The sequence below is a fragment of the Pongo pygmaeus genome, chromosome 13, assembly GCF_028885625.2.
Source record: "Pongo pygmaeus isolate AG05252 chromosome 13, NHGRI_mPonPyg2-v2.0_pri, whole genome shotgun sequence".
Taxonomy (NCBI): domain Eukaryota; kingdom Metazoa; phylum Chordata; class Mammalia; order Primates; family Hominidae; genus Pongo; species Pongo pygmaeus.
Window position 1 is genome coordinate 91,198,026 of NC_072386.2, and position 18,767 is coordinate 91,216,792.

Here is an 18,767-nt window from a genome sequence, read left to right on the forward strand (position 1 = left end):
AAAGTATAATAAAAAAAATATAAAAAAGAAAATACGTGATCTTAAAATTTTATTAGCAATAATTTTGACCTAACATGTTATGTAAGGTGGGGATATATGTAGTGAAAAGTGTTCCATGTAGTTTTACACACACACACACACACATGCACGCATGCACACACTGCTCTTATGTGCTCAACTGCTGAATGCAGACATGATAGCTTGCATATGTGCACCAGGTGCCCCATACCATTATGCCATTAGTTTAAAGCTGGTGTCTCTTTTGATGGGCGGAAGCTTACATTCTGATTTGCTATACTATACCCATTGATAAATGTTTTAAATGTTTTGAATATCATCCAGGTTGAATGCATGAATGGATAAATACATTATTAGAGTTGATCTCTTCTTTTATCCTTACCCATGTATTCTTCTAGATATCACCCTCGCATTTAAGAATCTTTGAGCAGGTGTATATCTTATCAACACACAATAAAATTATTCCCCTCCTTCCTTCACATAAGTCACAATATTCCATTTCCATGCAGCTGCTCACCAAGTCTGAGGACTACAATGATGTTGCATTTCTGTTTTTTGTTTTGTTTTTACAATATCGAGATTTCTTTGTTCTCTACTTACACTCTACATAATGGTATATAATCATCTAAGGCGATGACTATTATTTCTGAATATTTTAAAACTTGCTGTTCTGTGGACACCACTGTGTACCAGGTTATTTCTACTGGGTCTCCATAATAAGTGGATACACACTTCAGTTTCTTATTTTCTCCCTCCCTCTTTAGAGACACATTGAATATTAAGATTTGAAGAGCTCTTAGACATTGTCTTGTCATTTAAAAATTGGCTAGTGTAAAATTAGTGCAATGATTTGGCTCAATAAAGTTTGAGGCAAAACTTCAACTTCTGTCCAGATCTCCTGCTCCATTCTCAGGACATTTTAATCAGGTTAGCTCATTTTTGGACAAACATATGCTTCCATGAATTACTAACATGCATTGCATTTTTGGCCAAAAGCTTATCATTTTGGTGTTTTAGACTGTGGTCCAGAAATATAAATTACATTCTTTGACACCATCTGCATAGCCAGCCTTTCACCTCCCATAGCCTTCTTTCTCTTTGAAACTCCCAACTGTTAGTTGGAAGAAGCAATGACAACACCACCTGTGCCCTCACAGCTTCCTAATCAAGAATCTCCAGTCCCAAATGATGTTTCCTGGAAACTACTTTATTGTCTAATTAATTAATAATTAATATTTATTGAGAAGCTATTGTGTGCCAAGAACTGAGCTACTTAGTTCTTGTCCAGTTGAATAGTAACGAGTCTGGTAATAAACATAGCGAATATTTCTATTGCAATATGCAAACAAATGTTGCCTTTCTCCCCACTAAGGGTACCTCTGTCTTCCTTTGCCCATGCAATTCCAGAGATACACCTAAGATATCTCGAAATAAAATTTCCATTTCAGTTTTTCAAAGCTTCTCTTTTTTCTTTTAAAGGTGAGCACTATGGGTTCATTTATACACATTGGGAAATTTAGATAAACAAAAAGAAAAGTATTTTATATTTACATGCTTTAATAAGATCTGGAAGGATGTATTCTGAATCAAACCTCTCTGTGACATAGAACTTGAGGTGGGTAGAGGTGGAGACTGGAAAAGACATTTTTTTTTGTTCATTTCTATGTGGCTTAAAATTTTTTATGATTTTTAATATATATATAAAATAACTGTTATAATTAAAGAAAAGATCTAAATGTAAAATATGAAACAAAAAAACTTCAAGAATAAATGTTGGGTATTTTCCTAACCTTAGGCTGGGCAAAGGTTTTCTAAATCTATATGCAGAAGCAGAATCATAAAGAAAAAGATTTTCACAGCCATTTGCTTAAAAATCTAAGGTTTATGGATATTTATAAAATCACTACAAAGTGCATACAAATAAGTTGGGATTATTTGCAACATATCTGACACATAGGGCATTATTATTTTTATCCTATAATAATCAATATAAAAAAGACAACATTCCAATGTACCATACTATAATGGGACATTTCATACACACTAAAAATTGTAAATGGAGATGTTTATTAAAGCATGCTCAATTTTACTTGTAATTAAAAAGCTTCATTTGAAACAACTATTACATACTATATTTTTACCAGTGAATTTGCAAAGATGAAAGAAAAACCCATTTTGGTGAGCACAAATAAAATGAAGGATAATGTTATAATATGTATAAAAATTACTCATATGTAAAATATTATAATATTTTGTAACTGAAGTTTTACTTATAGAATTTTTAAAAAGGAAATTATTACATCAAAATTTATGTTCAATAATGGATATTATATTGTTATATATTATAACAAAAAATGAAAATAGGTAATCCTAATATAAATTATGGTATGTTCATACTATAGAATACTATGCAGTCTTTAGAAATGATATTGGAGGAGAGTATTTAATGAGACGGAGAAATGGTCACAATATATTGTTAGAAGAAAAAAAGGTTATACAATACAACATAAAGTTTGACTCCAGTTTATAACTCCTCCTCTGTCCCTACAGGCACAAACAGAGGGGTCTTCTCTTCTGTGTTTTGAAACTTATCTGTAAAAGAGTCTTGATGAGATACAAAAGCAAAAAGGCAGCAAAACATATTTTTGGCTTGGGGGCCATAGTTGATATTAAATTACTTTTCTGTGTGTTTTTTTCTGAATGGTAAGTTTTCTATGATGACTATGTATTATTCTAAACTTAGAATCAAATCAATGATTTAAAGATATTAGGTAAATAGGAGTGGTTATAACTACTAATATTACTGAAAACTTTTAAAGTAAGTTGAAAATTGGATTACCAAAGATAATCTACAAAGTATATAATGATGACTTTAATGACTTTATACAGCTTTTTTTTTTTTTTTTTTTTTTTTTTTTTTTGAGAAGTCTCACTCTGTTGTCTAGGCTGGAGTGCAGTGGCATTATCTCGGCTCACTGCAACCTCTGCCTCCTGGGTTCTAGCGATTCTCCTGCCTCAGTCTTCTGAGTAGCTGGGACATGCACCACCATGCCCAATAAATTTTTGTGTTTGTTAGTAGAGACGGGGTTTCACCATGTTGGCCAGGCTAGTCTCGATTGAACTCCTGATCTCAGGTGATCCGCCTGCCTTGGCCTCCCAAAGTGCTGGGATTACAGGTGTGAGCCAGTGCTTCTGGCCTTTATATAGTTTTATATTGTCTCAAAGTGCTTTTCCACACAATTTTTCAAAATAACTCCTCTTATAGTTTGAAATAGAAAACTGGTATTTCCTCTATGTAAAATGCTGTGCAAATACTACCTCTAACCCCTTTTCCAATGTGATTGCTTCTATGGGAACTCTTTCTATATAGAAATTGACAAAAACAGGAGACAAGGAAATACTGAGTAGAAGAGGGCAGTTCCCTGGCAAAGGCCCCACCCTCAAGCCTGGAAACCTGTGGCCCTACATGAGAACAGACATTCCTGTTTTCGAGCCCAAAAGTTGACTTTTGGCCTGCCACACCCCCCATCCTGTGTCCATGTAAACCCCAAACTACCAGCTCCACGAGGAAATGAACAGAAGAGCGGAAGAATGGCAGAACGGCAGGGCAGAGAGAAGAGAAGGAGAATATGATCGCCGAGAGGAGTTTGGCTGCGGCGAATAGGCCACTGGACGGCCAAACTCCAGGGGAAGGTTGTCTTCTCATTCCATCCCCCTTCCAGCTGCCCATCCATCCCACTGAGAGCCACCTCCACCATTCAATAAAACCCCCGCATTCATCCTTCAAGTCCGTATGCCACCTGATTCTTCCTCGATGCCAGACAAGGACCTGGGTACCAAGAGGGCACTGAGTTGGTTAACACTTAAGCCATCCGCGAATGGCAAAGCTAAAGGAGCGCACTGTAACACATACTCACTTGTGCTTTGGGAGTCGCAGGCTCCCACCCATGGACGCTGCTGTGGGGCTACAGCCCAGGGGCACTCACCTCAGCTCCTGTACCTGCCTATCTGTGTGCTCCCGCTCCCATGAGGCGTTTGAGTGCACACTGTGGCCGAACAGATGAGCCACAACCCTGTTGGACGTCCTGAGAGAGGGTGCAAGGGAACTCTTCTGTTTCAGAATTATGGAACTGCTGCTGGTATGGAAGTTATTTTCTCTATTTTACTGATGGAGAAATGAAAGTTTAGACAGCAGGTTCTTGTGCAAATTTACATCACTAGCAAATTCAAGTGCATGGTTGAATCCAGGTCTTCTGTGTAACTTTCTTAATGATCCTTATCTGCCCCAAACTGCCCATCTTCACGGGTAATCTAGAGTTACCATTTTTTTTTTCACTTCTGTGATAATGTGAGAAGAAAAAGGATTAAAATATACTTACATTTTATTGTTAGGATTTTACCAGCTTGAGAATATGGCTTGCAGTCTATCAGTGTTTTCTCTGTCTTGCTTTGACCCTGCTGAGAGACGATTTTGAAGGATGTTGTTACGTGTTGAATTGTGTCTCCCCACCAAGATATGTTGGAACCCTAACTTTCAGGACCTGAGAATGTGAATAATTTGGAGATAGGGTCATTGCAGATTTAATTAGTTAAGTTAAAATAAAGTCATTAGGATGGATCCTGATGAAATATGACTAATGTCCTTATAAAAAGGATAAATTTGGACACAGACATACACACATACAAGGAAAATCAAGCTGATGCACCTGCAAGCTAAGGAACACCAAAGGTTGCCAGCAAACTCCTGCAACAGATCTTTCCCTAGCGCCTTCAGAGGGTTGTGCTGACATGTTGATCTTAGACTTCCTCATCTTGCCTCCAGAACTGAGACAATAACTTTTTGTTGTTTAAAGCCACTCAGTTTGTGGTACTTTATTATGACAGTCTCCCAAAACTAATACAGATGCTAAACTGGAAGACATATTTCTGATGTTCAGTAAATTGGCCTTTAGTAGAAATATGCCTTTAAAGTTTAACAAATTTAATTCTCTAAATTAGATGTTAAAATATATAATTCTTAAAAAAGGCCATCTTGCTCAGTACGTGTACATAGAAATTTATGAATCGTGAAAATTTCATGGTCACAGAATGAAATAAAATATAAATTCTTATGTTTTTTTTCTTCTTCTCTATTTTAAAGGATCTATTGGGCTCCCAATCATCATTTCACTTAAAGTTTAGATTTTCTGAGGTTTCAGATCTCCAATTTGGGAATGGGGGAAGGAGTCATCTGTATTTTGAAGCTTATCAATCAAATTAATTCTGATTTGGGAATTTAGAAATCAAGCAAGAAAGAAAATGAAGTGGAATAGTATGGTGTATTATCCAAGGTTTAGTCTAGAAAACAGAAACCACTGTAGGTATTTCAGGCAATTAATATAGGTAATTGGGTGTTTTCTAAACCATTGGAAAAGATAGGGGTATATAAGTTCAAGGAAGGCCATCACTAGCTCTCAGGTTCACTTTCAGGAATTCAGAAAGTTGCAGAAACCTCACAGAGTTCCTGTAGCACCAAGTTAGGAAGTTCATGTAGAGGTCCTTTCAAATCCTGCATATGTCCATCCACTGCTGCTGGGGGAACAATGACATAGCAGTTCCTTCTCTCTTACCTTCTAATCATGCACAAAATTAGAAGCTTCTCATTGGCATTCTCTAACCAGAACTCTGCTGTAAGGATTCTGGGAAATGTAGTTCCCAGGCTGTCATCCCTTGAGACACAAGTGAGAACGTAAAGGGATTTTGGAGCTAAATTGCAAATGAATAATCTGCACAGTAAGCAATATTAGATATGGGTTTTTCTGTCTTGGTTCAATCTTTGAGTTTTCCTAAAGTGCAGTTCCCATAATTATCAATTTTGAATATTTCTATTGTAAGTTCTAACCGTAAGGTCTAAATTTGCCTTTAAATCAGCACTGATTTTGTCAAATGAGAAAAAATGTTTATTTCTTGAAGAAAGCAAGGGCCTCAGATTTTGGAGTAGCTGCATTAAAACTTAATGTATATATTAATCTGATTAGATATTTAAACATCAATCAAGTTGATGGGCTTCTACTAAGTTGACAGAAATATTTATTGAGGTTACTTGCTCTATATGTTAGAAGAGGCGAGAGTTTACAAGAGTTTACTAGCACCTTGTTCATTGCCCTATGCTAACAGCTCTCCATAAAATGAAATCCTCAAGGCTAAAACATACGTCATAGATGCAATTTTCTGGCAACGTCTGTGAAGACATCCTTGCCATAGTGTTACAGTCAGTGTAAAAGACCTGAGTCAGAAAAATTGAGAGTCCCAGAGTAGAGAAATAAAGAGAGGAAGACAAATGGGAAGTTGGCATACTATGAATTTTATTTTATTTTATTTAGGCAGAATCTCTCTCTACTGACCAGGCTGGAGTGCCATGGTGCAATCTCGGCTCACTGCAACCTGCACCTCCCAGTTCAAGCAATTTTCCTGCCTCAGCCTCCTGAGTAGCTGGGACTACAGGCATGTGCCACCATGCTTCACTAATTTTTGTATTTTTAGTAGAGAAGGGGTTTCTTGGCCTCCAGTAATCTGCCCGCCTCGGCCTCCCAAAGTGCTGGTATTACAGGAATGAGCTACCATGCCCAGACTGAATTTTGTCCTCCCAAAGTGATGGTATTACAGGCATGAGCTACTATGCCCAGAGTGAATTTTATTTATTTGTTGTTTCTTTCTGCCCATACATGTAAGTCACATAATCTTTTTTTTTTAATTATACTTTAAGTTATAGAGTACATGTGCACAACGTGCAGGTTTGTTACATATGTATACATGTGCCATGTTGGTGTGCTGCACCCGTTAACTCATCATTTAACATTAGGTATGTCTCCTAATGCTATCCCTCCCCCCTCCCCCAACCCCAGAACAGGCCCCAGTGTGTGATGTTCCCCATCCTGTGTCCATGTGTTCTCATTGTTCAATTCCCACCTATGAGTGAGAACATGCGGTGTTTGGTTTTTTGTCCTTGAGATAGTTTGCTGAGAATGACGGTTTCCAGCTTCATCCATGTCCCTACAAAGGACATGAACTCATCATTTTTTATGGCTGCATAATATTCCATGGTGTATATGTGCCACATTTTCTTAATCCACTCTATCATTGTTGGGCATTTGGGTTGGTTCCAAGTCTTTGCTATTGTGAATAGTGCCTCAATAAACATACGTGTGCATGTGTCTTTATAGCAGCATGTTTTATAATCCTTTGGGTATATACCCAGTAATGGGATGGCTGGGTCAAATGGTATTTCTAGTTCTAGATCCCTGGGGAATCGCCACACTGACTTCCACAATGGTTGAACTAGTTTACAGTCCCACCAACAGTGTAAAAGTGTTCCTATTTCTCCACATCCTCTCCAGCACCTGTTGTTTCCAAGTCACATAATCTTGAGGTGTTTTGTCTATTTTATTTACTTTTGTGTTCTCAAGTTTAGAACCAAGCATTTGAAAGCTACTTAAATATCTGCTGAAAAAAAATGGGGCCTGGGAATTAGCATTTTAAAAATACTTAGGTGATTGTGATGCAGGTGGTCCTAGGAATACACTTTGGCAAATAAACACTGGTCAAAGTTATAGAATAGTTTAAAAGTAATAAAGTTATACTATTTGCAAGGACAAGTAATTAATTTATAAGAACAGTGATTTTTTACCTGTATGGTCTCCGAGGTGGATATGATTTCTTAAGACATAAAAAATTGATCGTAAAAGAAGAGACTGATAAATTCAATTAAATTAAAATAAAGGTTTTTTATTCACTACAAAACAACATAAGCAGGATGAAAAGACAAGTCATAAACTAAGAAAAGTAATTTGCAGCACATGTGACTGACAAAGGACCGGTATCTTTAATATATAAATTACACCAACGAATCAGTAAGAGAAAGACAGGCAATCTGATATAAAAATTTCTGAGACTTGGACAAGCATTTCACAAAATCCAAATGGCTAGTAAACATATGATAATGTGCTCAATTTTATTGATAATCATTGAAATGTAAATTAAAATTGCAATGATATAACATTCACATTCACTAAATTCACAAAATTTAAAAGATAAATCTTTTAAATTTAAAAGATAAATCTAAAGATAAATTTAAAAGATAAATCTAAAGATAAATTTAAAAGATAAATCTACCAATATTAACTGTTGAAGTGAGTATAGATCAATGGAAAACTATACCTTGCTGAGGGAACTATAAATTGATACAGCCATTTTGGAAATACTTTAGTACTTGCAAACTTGAATATGCTCCAGGTCCCAGCATTTCTCTTTCTAGGTATATTCTAGAGAAACTCTTGTTTATAAACACCACACATGTGCAAAAATGTTCCTAGCAGTGTTGTTTGTAATAGAAAAATACTGGTAACAGCCCAAATGTCCATTATCATGAGACTAGATAAATAAAATGGAATAATATACAGTAGTGAAGATGAACAAATCACAGCTATACAGCTATAGCACAAATAAATCTTAAAACTTAATACTAAATGAAGAAAGCAGATTACAAAATCTGGTTTTCATACAGTACAATGTCATTTTTTAAAAAAGTTTGAGAAAAGCAAAGCTTAATTTAGTTTTTAGGAATACATACATATGGAATAACACTATAAGAAAAGCAGAGGAATGATAAACACAAAATTTCAGGATAGTGGTTATTTCTGGTGGGGATGGGGAAAGAGGCAGATGAGGGAATAAGAAAGAGGCATGGAGGTGAATACAAGGACGCTGGGAATATTCTAGTTATTAGGCTAGGTGGTAGAATCATAGGATATTTATTTTTCATTGTTATGCTTTATAATGTATGTACATAGACTTTCTTTTGTCCCTGTGCAGTATTATGTAATTAAAAAATCCAATAACCAGGATGATTTATAACTAAGGAAATTTGTAGTTTGTGGCTACTAGATTGTAAATTCTTTGAGGGTAGCTATTTGGTAAAAACAAAATATTCAACAATAATTGGACTCAACAATGAATGAAGAATGTTGTGATATGTGTATACTGATACTTCTAGGAGTGCTTTAAAAATGTACTTAGAAGAGATTGAAGACTGATATCATATTTAGTCCCCCTGTCATTTTGTCTTAATATGCTTGGGATGGCATTTTTTTCCTCACATAATACAGGGAAATCATCTGACTTCATGAGAAATCTCAAATTAATGGGATTTGAATGAATATACTTTTATTAATCTGTACAAAATTGATGACCATCTTGTGTACAAACTCAGCATTTGGTCTATGCAGATGTAATTGTTTTCCTGGAAGGAGCCAATAGGAAAAATCAGAAGATTTGATTTTCTGAAAATTTTCTTTTGGAGCCCCACCCACTTGCTCTAAATATGAAGTCAAAAGTTTACCTCTATGTACTAAATATGGTAAAAGGATAAGTTGAAATGTAGAAACAAGATAAATCTATGGAAGGAAGTGTAGTTTCTAGAGAATGATCTTTCTAGAGATTATTTGGGCCCTTTATCCCAAAGAGATTCTTCTGTACCCCAAACAATAGGACTGGGATAAAATAGCCTTGAACTGCATGCATACAGATTTGAATTCTGCCTACCACACTTAGAAGAATCTGACAGGGAGACACATTCGTATCACATTGTAGGAGTTTTTGAGGTCGCAAATATTTAACAGTTAGTCTGAGGCCACTATTGGTCCTGAGGATAGACTGGTCAGTGGATTTGACAGTGAGACAGGTTGGACATCCAAACCAGAAGAACCTAGAATAAGTGAAGTGTCAGATTTTGTGGCCAGTGTGTTAAGGATGGGCATTTAGAGGACCAAAATTGTGGTCAGTGAGGTTTTTATCCTGGGACAGTATTGCCAAATGTGAGGTCATGTAGACCCTTAGTGAATCATGCTGTGATTTTGCTGCTGCAGTTGAGAAGGTAAGTAACAAATGAGATAAGGTATTATCAGGTTAATACCTTATATACAAAAGCAAACAGCTGCCTTTTTAGGGGTGGAGAGCGCATGGCATTAACAGAGGGGACAGGAAGACTGAGCTCAGGGTGGGGTAACACAGCGTGCACATGTGCAGAGGCCACTAAAGCCCAAGCCATGGCTGCTGCAGTATCGGGGTAGCAAATCTGTATTACACGAAGAGATTTTTAAAAGGATATTGTTATAATTATCCCAGCCTTGGGACAGAGTGTAAAGGGAAGAGGTCATAAAAAGCTAAAGATGTTTAGGATTGGAATGAGATTAAGGTTTAGGTAAAGAAAGTAGAGAAAATATTCTATTCCTCAGCAAATGCATCTTTTGGTTTTTGTGTTCTGGATTTTGCCTTCACTAAGCAACAGAAAATAGTTGAATTAATATGAAGAAAGCCCCTGCTTTAGTTGACTCTCTCTTAGGAAGGAATATGGTGTTGAGAAAAGGGACCTTATTTATGCTTGCTGGGTTGATGCTGAGACTTGACACATTTACCTTGGACCAGCTCTTGAAGTTGGTAAACCAATGCCAACCAACCTTTGCTCAAGAAGGGGCAGCAACATTGGATGCACCACCAGTGACATCTGTTCCCATGAAGGATTCTTGGATATAGACAGTGTGGAGCTCTGAGACTAGTAGAGGGGGTTAGTGGAGATGGGTCCTTGAAGGCACTATTGCTTCTATTGACTGTTGACTTCCAATACTTAGGCTTTTGCTTCAAGATCTTGGGTATTTTAGGTATTCAATAAATGTGATGGTTAATACTGAGTGTGAACTTGATTGGATTGAAGGATGCAAAGTATTGATCCTGGGTGTGTCTGTGAGGGTGTTGCCAAAGGAGATTAACATTTGGGTAACACCCTCCGTGGGCTGGGAAAGGCAGACACACCCTTAATCTGGGTGGGCATCATCTAATCAGCTGCCAGTGAGGCTAAAATATAAAGCATGCAGAAACATGTGAAAATAGGAGACTGGCCTAGCCTCCCAGGCTACATCTTTCTCCTGTGCTAGATGCTTCCTGTCCCCCAAACACTGGACTCCAAGTTCTTCAGTTTTGGAACTCAGACTGGCTCTCCTTGCTCCTCAGCTTGCAGACGGCCTATTGTGGGACCTTTTGGTCGTGTGAGTTAATACTTAATAAAATCCCCTTTATATATGTATATATCTATCCTATTAGTTCTATCCCTCGAGAGAACTCTGACTAATACAATAGGCTCAGATAGGTGGATTTAAAAGGCTTGTTAGAAAATACTCCGTATTCTCTAGGTAACTCAGTAGTCAGCAGAATGATTCTGTTAAGTATCAAACACTAGGAAGGAGAGTGTGATGGCCTCTGAGGCAGTCACTGAGGTCTCTAAATTAGTTTGGGAGCAGAAGGCGAAGATAAAGAAAAATAATTAGATCTATAAGCAAATTTAAGACTCTCATTATAAAGTATTAACCTGATAATAGCTTATAATGAGAGGCTATAAGGTATTATCTTATTTGTACTTTAAACAGAAAGTGATTGAAGATTGATTCCAGATTTGGTATAAAATTTTATCTTAAATCCAAGATTTGTAATTGCTAGAATGTAAGTTGTCGTGTCAGGAAATTTCAATATTCCAGTCCTGGGGAAAATGATTGTTTTTTTCCTAGAGTTAATCTTTTTCACTTGAAAAGTGCAATTTTTTGCACAGTTCTTGGTCCTTAGGATACAATGATGGTTTAATAATCTCATCTGACTTGATTACAGTGTCTCTACGTGGCCCCAACAATACGCTGACTAGACTTAGCTGTGCTGACTGCACAGTAGAGAAATGATTAATAGCCAAACAGCCAAATCTGCCCAAAGTGATTGCACCATACCTCATCTCAGTTTCTCACATTTTTTCATTAAAACAGTAGATTGATTTTTCTGCTTTCACAGCTTCTTCATTGTAAGGTGGTGCATTTCTTGCCTGGCAGTTGTAAAGCTGGGCTCTTGTTATTCTGTGTGCGTGTGCACATGTGAGTGTGGTTGCATATGTGCTATAGTGCAAAAGTTCTGGACTGGGTGGTAGGAAACCTACGTTTATTTTTACTTCCTGTACTCATGGTCTAGGTGACTTAGTGAAACCCACTGCCTCTTTGAACTTTTAAATTTTGCAATAGCAGTGTTTCTTTTCTTTTCTTTTTTCTTTTTTTTTTTTCTTAATTCTTGCCGTCCTTAAAACGTATATGAGAGCAACACTCACTCAGCATTCCTGGGTGAGCCAGTGAGATGCCATGGTGTAATGGTGAGGATCAGCGGTGCTCTCTGCTTTTCAGGTAGTGTTTCCACAGTTGCCTGAATGTGGCTGTAGTGAGCTTCAAGTGAGAATGTATCTGCACCAGAAAATCAACATCCTCCAATGAAATAACAACTTCTTTTCTAACAATGATAAATCTTGATGCCTTTTTAACATAAGATAAAAACATGGTAAGACAGCTGGGTGGGGTGGCTCACGCCTGTAATCCCAGCACTTTGGGAAGCCAAGGCAGGCAGATTACTGGAAGTCAGGAGTTTGAGACCAGCCTGGCCAGCATGGTGAAATGCTGCCTCTACTAAAAATACAAAAATTAGCTAGGTGTGGTGGTGTGTGCCTGTAATCCCAGATAGTTAGGAGGCTGAGGCATCAGAATCGCTTGAACCTGGGATGCAGAGTTTGCAGTGAGCCGAAATCATGCCACTGAACTCCAGCCTGGGTGACAGAACGAGACTATATCTCAAAAAACAAAAACAAACAAACAAAAACAAAAGCAAAAACAAAAAACATCGTAGTACATCTGACATTAATCTTTAGTCACTACTTTACTCATTTGAGAGAGAATTAGGAAGAGATCAGTTAAACATCTTAAAGGTAAGGGTGAAAGTATATACATGGCTTTGGTCCTTTCTTTACACTTTTTCTGTCTTCTCCACAAAATAATTGGCGTCCACAGTGGGCCTCAGTGACTGACATTGGGAGCTTTCAGGTGACTTCTGCGTTAGCTCTCTGTATGACATTAGATGCATTCAGTACATAGTAGATATTTTTATGTTGTTAGAGCTTCCCAATTTTATATTAGAATAGATGTTCTAGCTTCTAAATGAGTTGCCTTGAAGTACAGGAGTTTAGAGGTCACAGAAAGCCTATCTTCATTTAAGGAACATATTACATTTCAGGTATTTTAACTAATGGTACCCATTACTAAACCCTGATGTAGTGGATTAATAGAATAACAGACCTGAAGGCCAAGAATCTTTTAAAAAAATTTTTTTTTAAGTTTCAATAGGCTTTTGGGGAACAGATGGTGTTTGGTTACATGATGAGTTCTTTAGTAGTGATTTCTAAGATTTTGATGCCCCCATCACCCAAACAGTGTACACTGTACTCAATGTAGTCTTTTATCCCTCCCCCTCTTCCATCCTTTCCCCAGAGTCCCCAAATTCCATTGTATCATTCTTATGGAAGGCCAAGATTCTTAAGGGAAATTGATACCTTCATGAAGGAAAGTCTGATGTTTTCTGTCTCATAGAGTTCCCTAATTATGCAGCCACAAATAGAAAGGAGATCCTTGTATATACGGCAGGAAGAGAATTCCCAGTTTTCATCATAACTAAAAAAATTCTGTGACTCGTGAGTTTAGCCAGAGAGGTGAGGTGACTTTTCTGTCTCTACATATGTCAGTGCCCAATAAACTCTCTCCATACCTGCTGTATTAGTCAGGGTTCTCCAGAGGGACAGAACTAATAGGATACATGTACATATGAAAGGGAGTTTATTAAGGGGAATTGACCCACATGATCACAAGGTGAAGTCCTACGATAGGCCGTCTGCAAGTTGAGGAGCAAGGAAGCCAGTAGTGGATCAGTCCGAGTCCCAAAACCTCAAAAGCAGGGAAGCTGACAGTGCAGCCTTCAGTCTCGGGCTGAGGGCCTGAGAGCCCCTGGCAAACCACTGGTGTAAGTCCAAGGGTCCAAAAGCCGAAGAGCATGGAGCCTGATATTTGAAGACAGGAAGCATTCAGCATGGGAGAAAGATGAAGGCCAGAAGACTCGGCACCTCTGCTCATTCCACCTTCTTCTGCCTGCTTTTTCTAGCTGCACTGGCAGCCGAGGGGATGGTGCCCACCCAGATTAAGGGTAGGTCTGCCTTTCCCAGCCCACTGACTCAAAAGTTCTCCTTTGACAACACCCTCACAGACACACCCAGGAACAATACTTTGCATCCTTTAATCCAATCAAGTTGACACTCAATATTAATCATTATACCTGCTTAAACTAGTGTTTGCTGTGCTTTGCTATCTCAATTCAATATGTGCAAAAAGGTGCTCTGTTTTTTTCCAGCCAAACCTAACTTTTTCTCCAGGGCACCATAACTCGATATATAGCACCAGCTACCCAAACCTTGAAAACCCAGGTGTTTCTGGGGTTTGTTATTTCACTTCTTCTCCCTCTATCTTCAATCATTCAAATATTTTTGCTTGTATATCTTATCTGTCTCTCCAATTTATTAACATTCCTCTATTTTCAGCACCACTTTCGTGGTTCAGGCCAGTGGTCTTCAGAGTGTGGCATGTGCATTCAGGGATGTGTATAAGGCAATCTGTTGGGATGTAAGAATAAAATACTGAATTTTTGTTTCTATCTATTTTATTTTATTTCATTTATTTATTTTTGTTAGCTTTATTAATACAATAATACACATTTATAGTTTATACGTATATAAATGTGCATAAAATAAGAGCACATTGCTCAAGATTATTTTAATCATGTGAGTGCATGATCAAAACATTTAGGCAACAGTAGGTTAGGTCTTCATCATGTCTTACCTATACTGCTGCAATGGTTTGCTCTCTGAAAATGTTGATATGTTTTACTCTCCTCCAATCCCATCCACTGATGCTAGGTGTTTATTACTAAAATGTAAATCTGATCATGTTCCTCTCTTGCTTTAATACCTCAGTGGTTCCCATTTTTCTCAGAATAAACCCTAGATATTAATGACTCTCAAATTCCTTCAAATGTCCTTTGCTTTCCCCCTCCAGCTTTGTTTCTAGCTGTTCACTCCTTTGCCTTCTAAGTTCCAGACATACTGAGCTACTTGTTTGTCAAATGTACCATTCTCTCCTCTCCTCTGTTTTGGGATTTTGGATGTGCTCATCCCTTTGTTTGGAAAACGCTCTTGGTTTCCAGTTCAGTCCCACCTCTCCTAAGATTGACTTCAGACCTCAATGTAGATGTCACTTTCTCTAGGAGCTTTCCCAACCACCTGTATTGTGCTTCCTACCACAATATAATATGTTTATTATAATTGTATGCTTATTTATCTCTCTCCTTGACTAAAGAGTAAACATCTTTTCCCACTGTTTTATCCCTGGGGCATAGTACAGTGCCCAGCACATATAGCTCAAATATTTGTTGAGCAAATGGATAAAGTAATTAATATTGTCACTGTATTAGTCAGAACTACAGTCTTGACGACCCATCTAATCTCCAAGACATATTCTAAATGTCCATATATTCGATATTTGTTTTAGGCCAAACATGGAGATTTCTATTTAAGAATGTTATCTGCCACTGTAACCAGCCTCTGTTTTATGGGGAATCTCTCCCATCCTCCAAGGACAAAAGCTTGAATTGCTGCTATGAGGAATTATTTTTATGTTTCCAATTTGCCATAAAAAGAAGAATGCACATTATAGTTGTCTATTATCTCTTTTTCTAAAAGGTAGCAAATTTTTGCACTTTTAGGACAAAAAGGCATTGCTAAGCCTTTTTGCTTGTAACCATGGAAAGCAGTAAAAACCTGGCAGAGAGGAAGTATGATTCAGTTTCCTAGCAGTGGTTATTACTCAGAGTTAAGGACATTTCATCATTATCACTGCATTTATAATATGGTGCTTGACTGTTGGTGCTCCACTAATAAAGGAAAATACAAGGTGCAAATAAAGTCAGTAAAAAGAATATGTTCACTGTGAGTAAGTTAATTATCAAATAACAGCTTGTCTAATAGAATTTCTTGGAGATCTCAATGCAAGGACCATTTTGAAGTTCACACCAGGAAAGGAGACCACATTATGAGAGATAAAATAAGCAAACACTATATCTGGTCATATTTTGATTTTAGGTTATTTATATTCCATCAGTTTCTTAAAATGATTTAAGGTATCTTACAAAAATCCACATATAGTAGTAGTAAGATAAAATAAATTGAAAATAGACATGAAAAATGAGGCAAAAAAGAAAAATAAAGTTATGAAATTATGAGGGAGTCTGGAATTAACTTAGTACCAGAAAAGGCAAAACTGTATAAATCCTGGAAGACAACCTAGGCAGTACCATCCTGGACATAGGAATAGGCAAAGATTTTGTGACAAAGACACCAAAAGCAATTGCAACAAAAGCAAACATTGACAAATGGTACCTAATTAAACTAAAGAGCTTCTGCACAGCAAAAGAAACTATCAACAGAGTAAACAGACAACCTACAGAATGGGAGGAAATGTTTGCAAACTCTGCATCTGACAAAGGTCTAATATCCAGTATGTACAAGGAACTTAAATTTACAATTGAAAAACAATCCCATTAAAAACTGGGCAAAGGACATAAACAGACATTTTTCAAAAGAAGACATATATGCAGCCAACACACATATAAAAAAAAGCTCAACATCACTGGTCATAAGAGAAATGGAAGTCAAAACCATAATGAGATACCATCTCACACCAGTAGTAATGGCTATTAGTAAAAAGTCAGAAAATAACAGATGCTGAAGATGTTGCAGAGAAAAGAGAACACTTATACACTGTTGATGGGAGTGTAAATTTGTTCAGCTGTGTGGAAAGCAGTATGGCGATTCTTGAAGGGCTGAAAACAACTACTATTCAACTCAGCAATCTCATAACTGGGTGTATGCCCAGAGGAGTAGAAACCATTCTATCATAAGACACAGGCATGTGAATGTTCACTGCAGCACTATTTAAAATAGCAAAGACATGGTATCAACCTGAATGCCCATCAATGACAGATTGGATATAGAAAATACGGTACATATACACCATGGAATACTAGGCAACCATAAAAAGAACAGGGTCATGTCTTTTGCAGGAACATGTATGAGGCTGGAGATTACTATCAGCAAACTAATGGAGGAAAAGGAAACCAAATTCTCACTTATAAAAGTCGGAGCAAAATGATGAAAACTCATGAACACAAGAAGAGGAACAACAGACACTGGGAGGTGTGGAGGGTGGGAGGAGGGAGAGGAGCAGAAAACCTTCACATGTACCCCTGAACCTAAAATAAAAGGTTATTTTAAAAAGACATCTTAGGCACTTGTCAGGAGAGGGATGAAAGTTGGATTGAACCTTCCCATATGCCAGTATTCCAGGGGAATGTGATTCACAATGCAATTCATAACATTGGTAATATAATGAGACATTCCTCTCATGGATATTTATAGATAGATAATTTTGAAATCTAGATGATGGCATCAACAATATTCATGTAAAAATTGTGATAAAGTACACATAACATATAACATTTGCCATTTTAACTATTTTGAAATGTACAATTCAGTGGTATTAACTACTTTCACATTATTGTGCAGCCATCAGCACCCACGATCTATTTCCAGAACTTTTTCATTAGATGAAAACCCCACACCCATGGAATAGTCACTCCCCTGGCAACCACAATTTGTTTTTTTTGTCTAAACAACATTTTTACAGTAAACACAATAAACAATTTCATAACCCTATGTATTATAATGCCACAGTTAGCAGTGGGTGACATCATGTCATTTCTGTGTTTGTGTTCAAGTCTTTTATAATTCTGACTGTCTAGAAAAACTGATTTGGCAGAAAAAGAGAGGGTGGATGGCCTCCTTCACCTTGGAAACCACCAGGATCAACACCTGGGGAGAACTGTTTTATCAACATGATTGTGTTGGAAAAATTTCTACAGAGAGATATTTACCAGAGAACTATGGGTGTTAGTTTGGAGACTCAGAAAGACTTGGATCAAGTTAGTTGATGAGTGACTTATAGCTAAGAATTACTGAACTATCTTAGAACTTATCACAACCCTAAGCATTACTAAATTCTTGCTGTTGGTGAGGCTAATCTAGGTGAGGACCAGAAGGAAGCCATATTGTTTATACTGAAAGAAAAAGAAACAAGTGTGAAGATTTTGAGAGCTGGAGGTGAAACAAGTATCACTAAGCCTACAGAGGTAAATTCTAGATAAGCAAGGTTTTGAAGGGGTTAGTGGGGATAGATGGGATTGGGGATTTTAAATTCAGCATGGGACTCAGTTTGTAACTGGGCTCTGTGATTTTTTGCTTTCAATGTGCCAAGAAGAAAGATTAGTTGATTTTTCCCTGTTCCAATATTTTATTAGAATTCAGAATAAATGAGTAAGAGTGGACATTTGATTATGAACATGTAACACTAATCGAGATGTGGAGGCTTTATATTTTGGGTTCTGCTCAGAATTATTTTTTTCTCAGCCATGATTTCCAGTCATTTGATGAGCTCTATTTATTTGGTGTCTTCAGTTTTTTTTTTTTTAAATCTGTGACTTCTCTTCCATTCTCAGTATTATTGTCCTAATTGAAGCCCTTATCACCTTTTGTCTGAATGACTACTGTAGCTTCTCAATTGATCTTCCACTTCTCAAGCTCCTGACCATCTCTGTTTAAATGGTTCAAACTTTTGCCAGAATAAATATCCTAAAAAACTGTTTCGATCACTCTGCTATTATCACTTTTCTCTTCATGGGCCTTCAATATAAGAAATAAGTATATG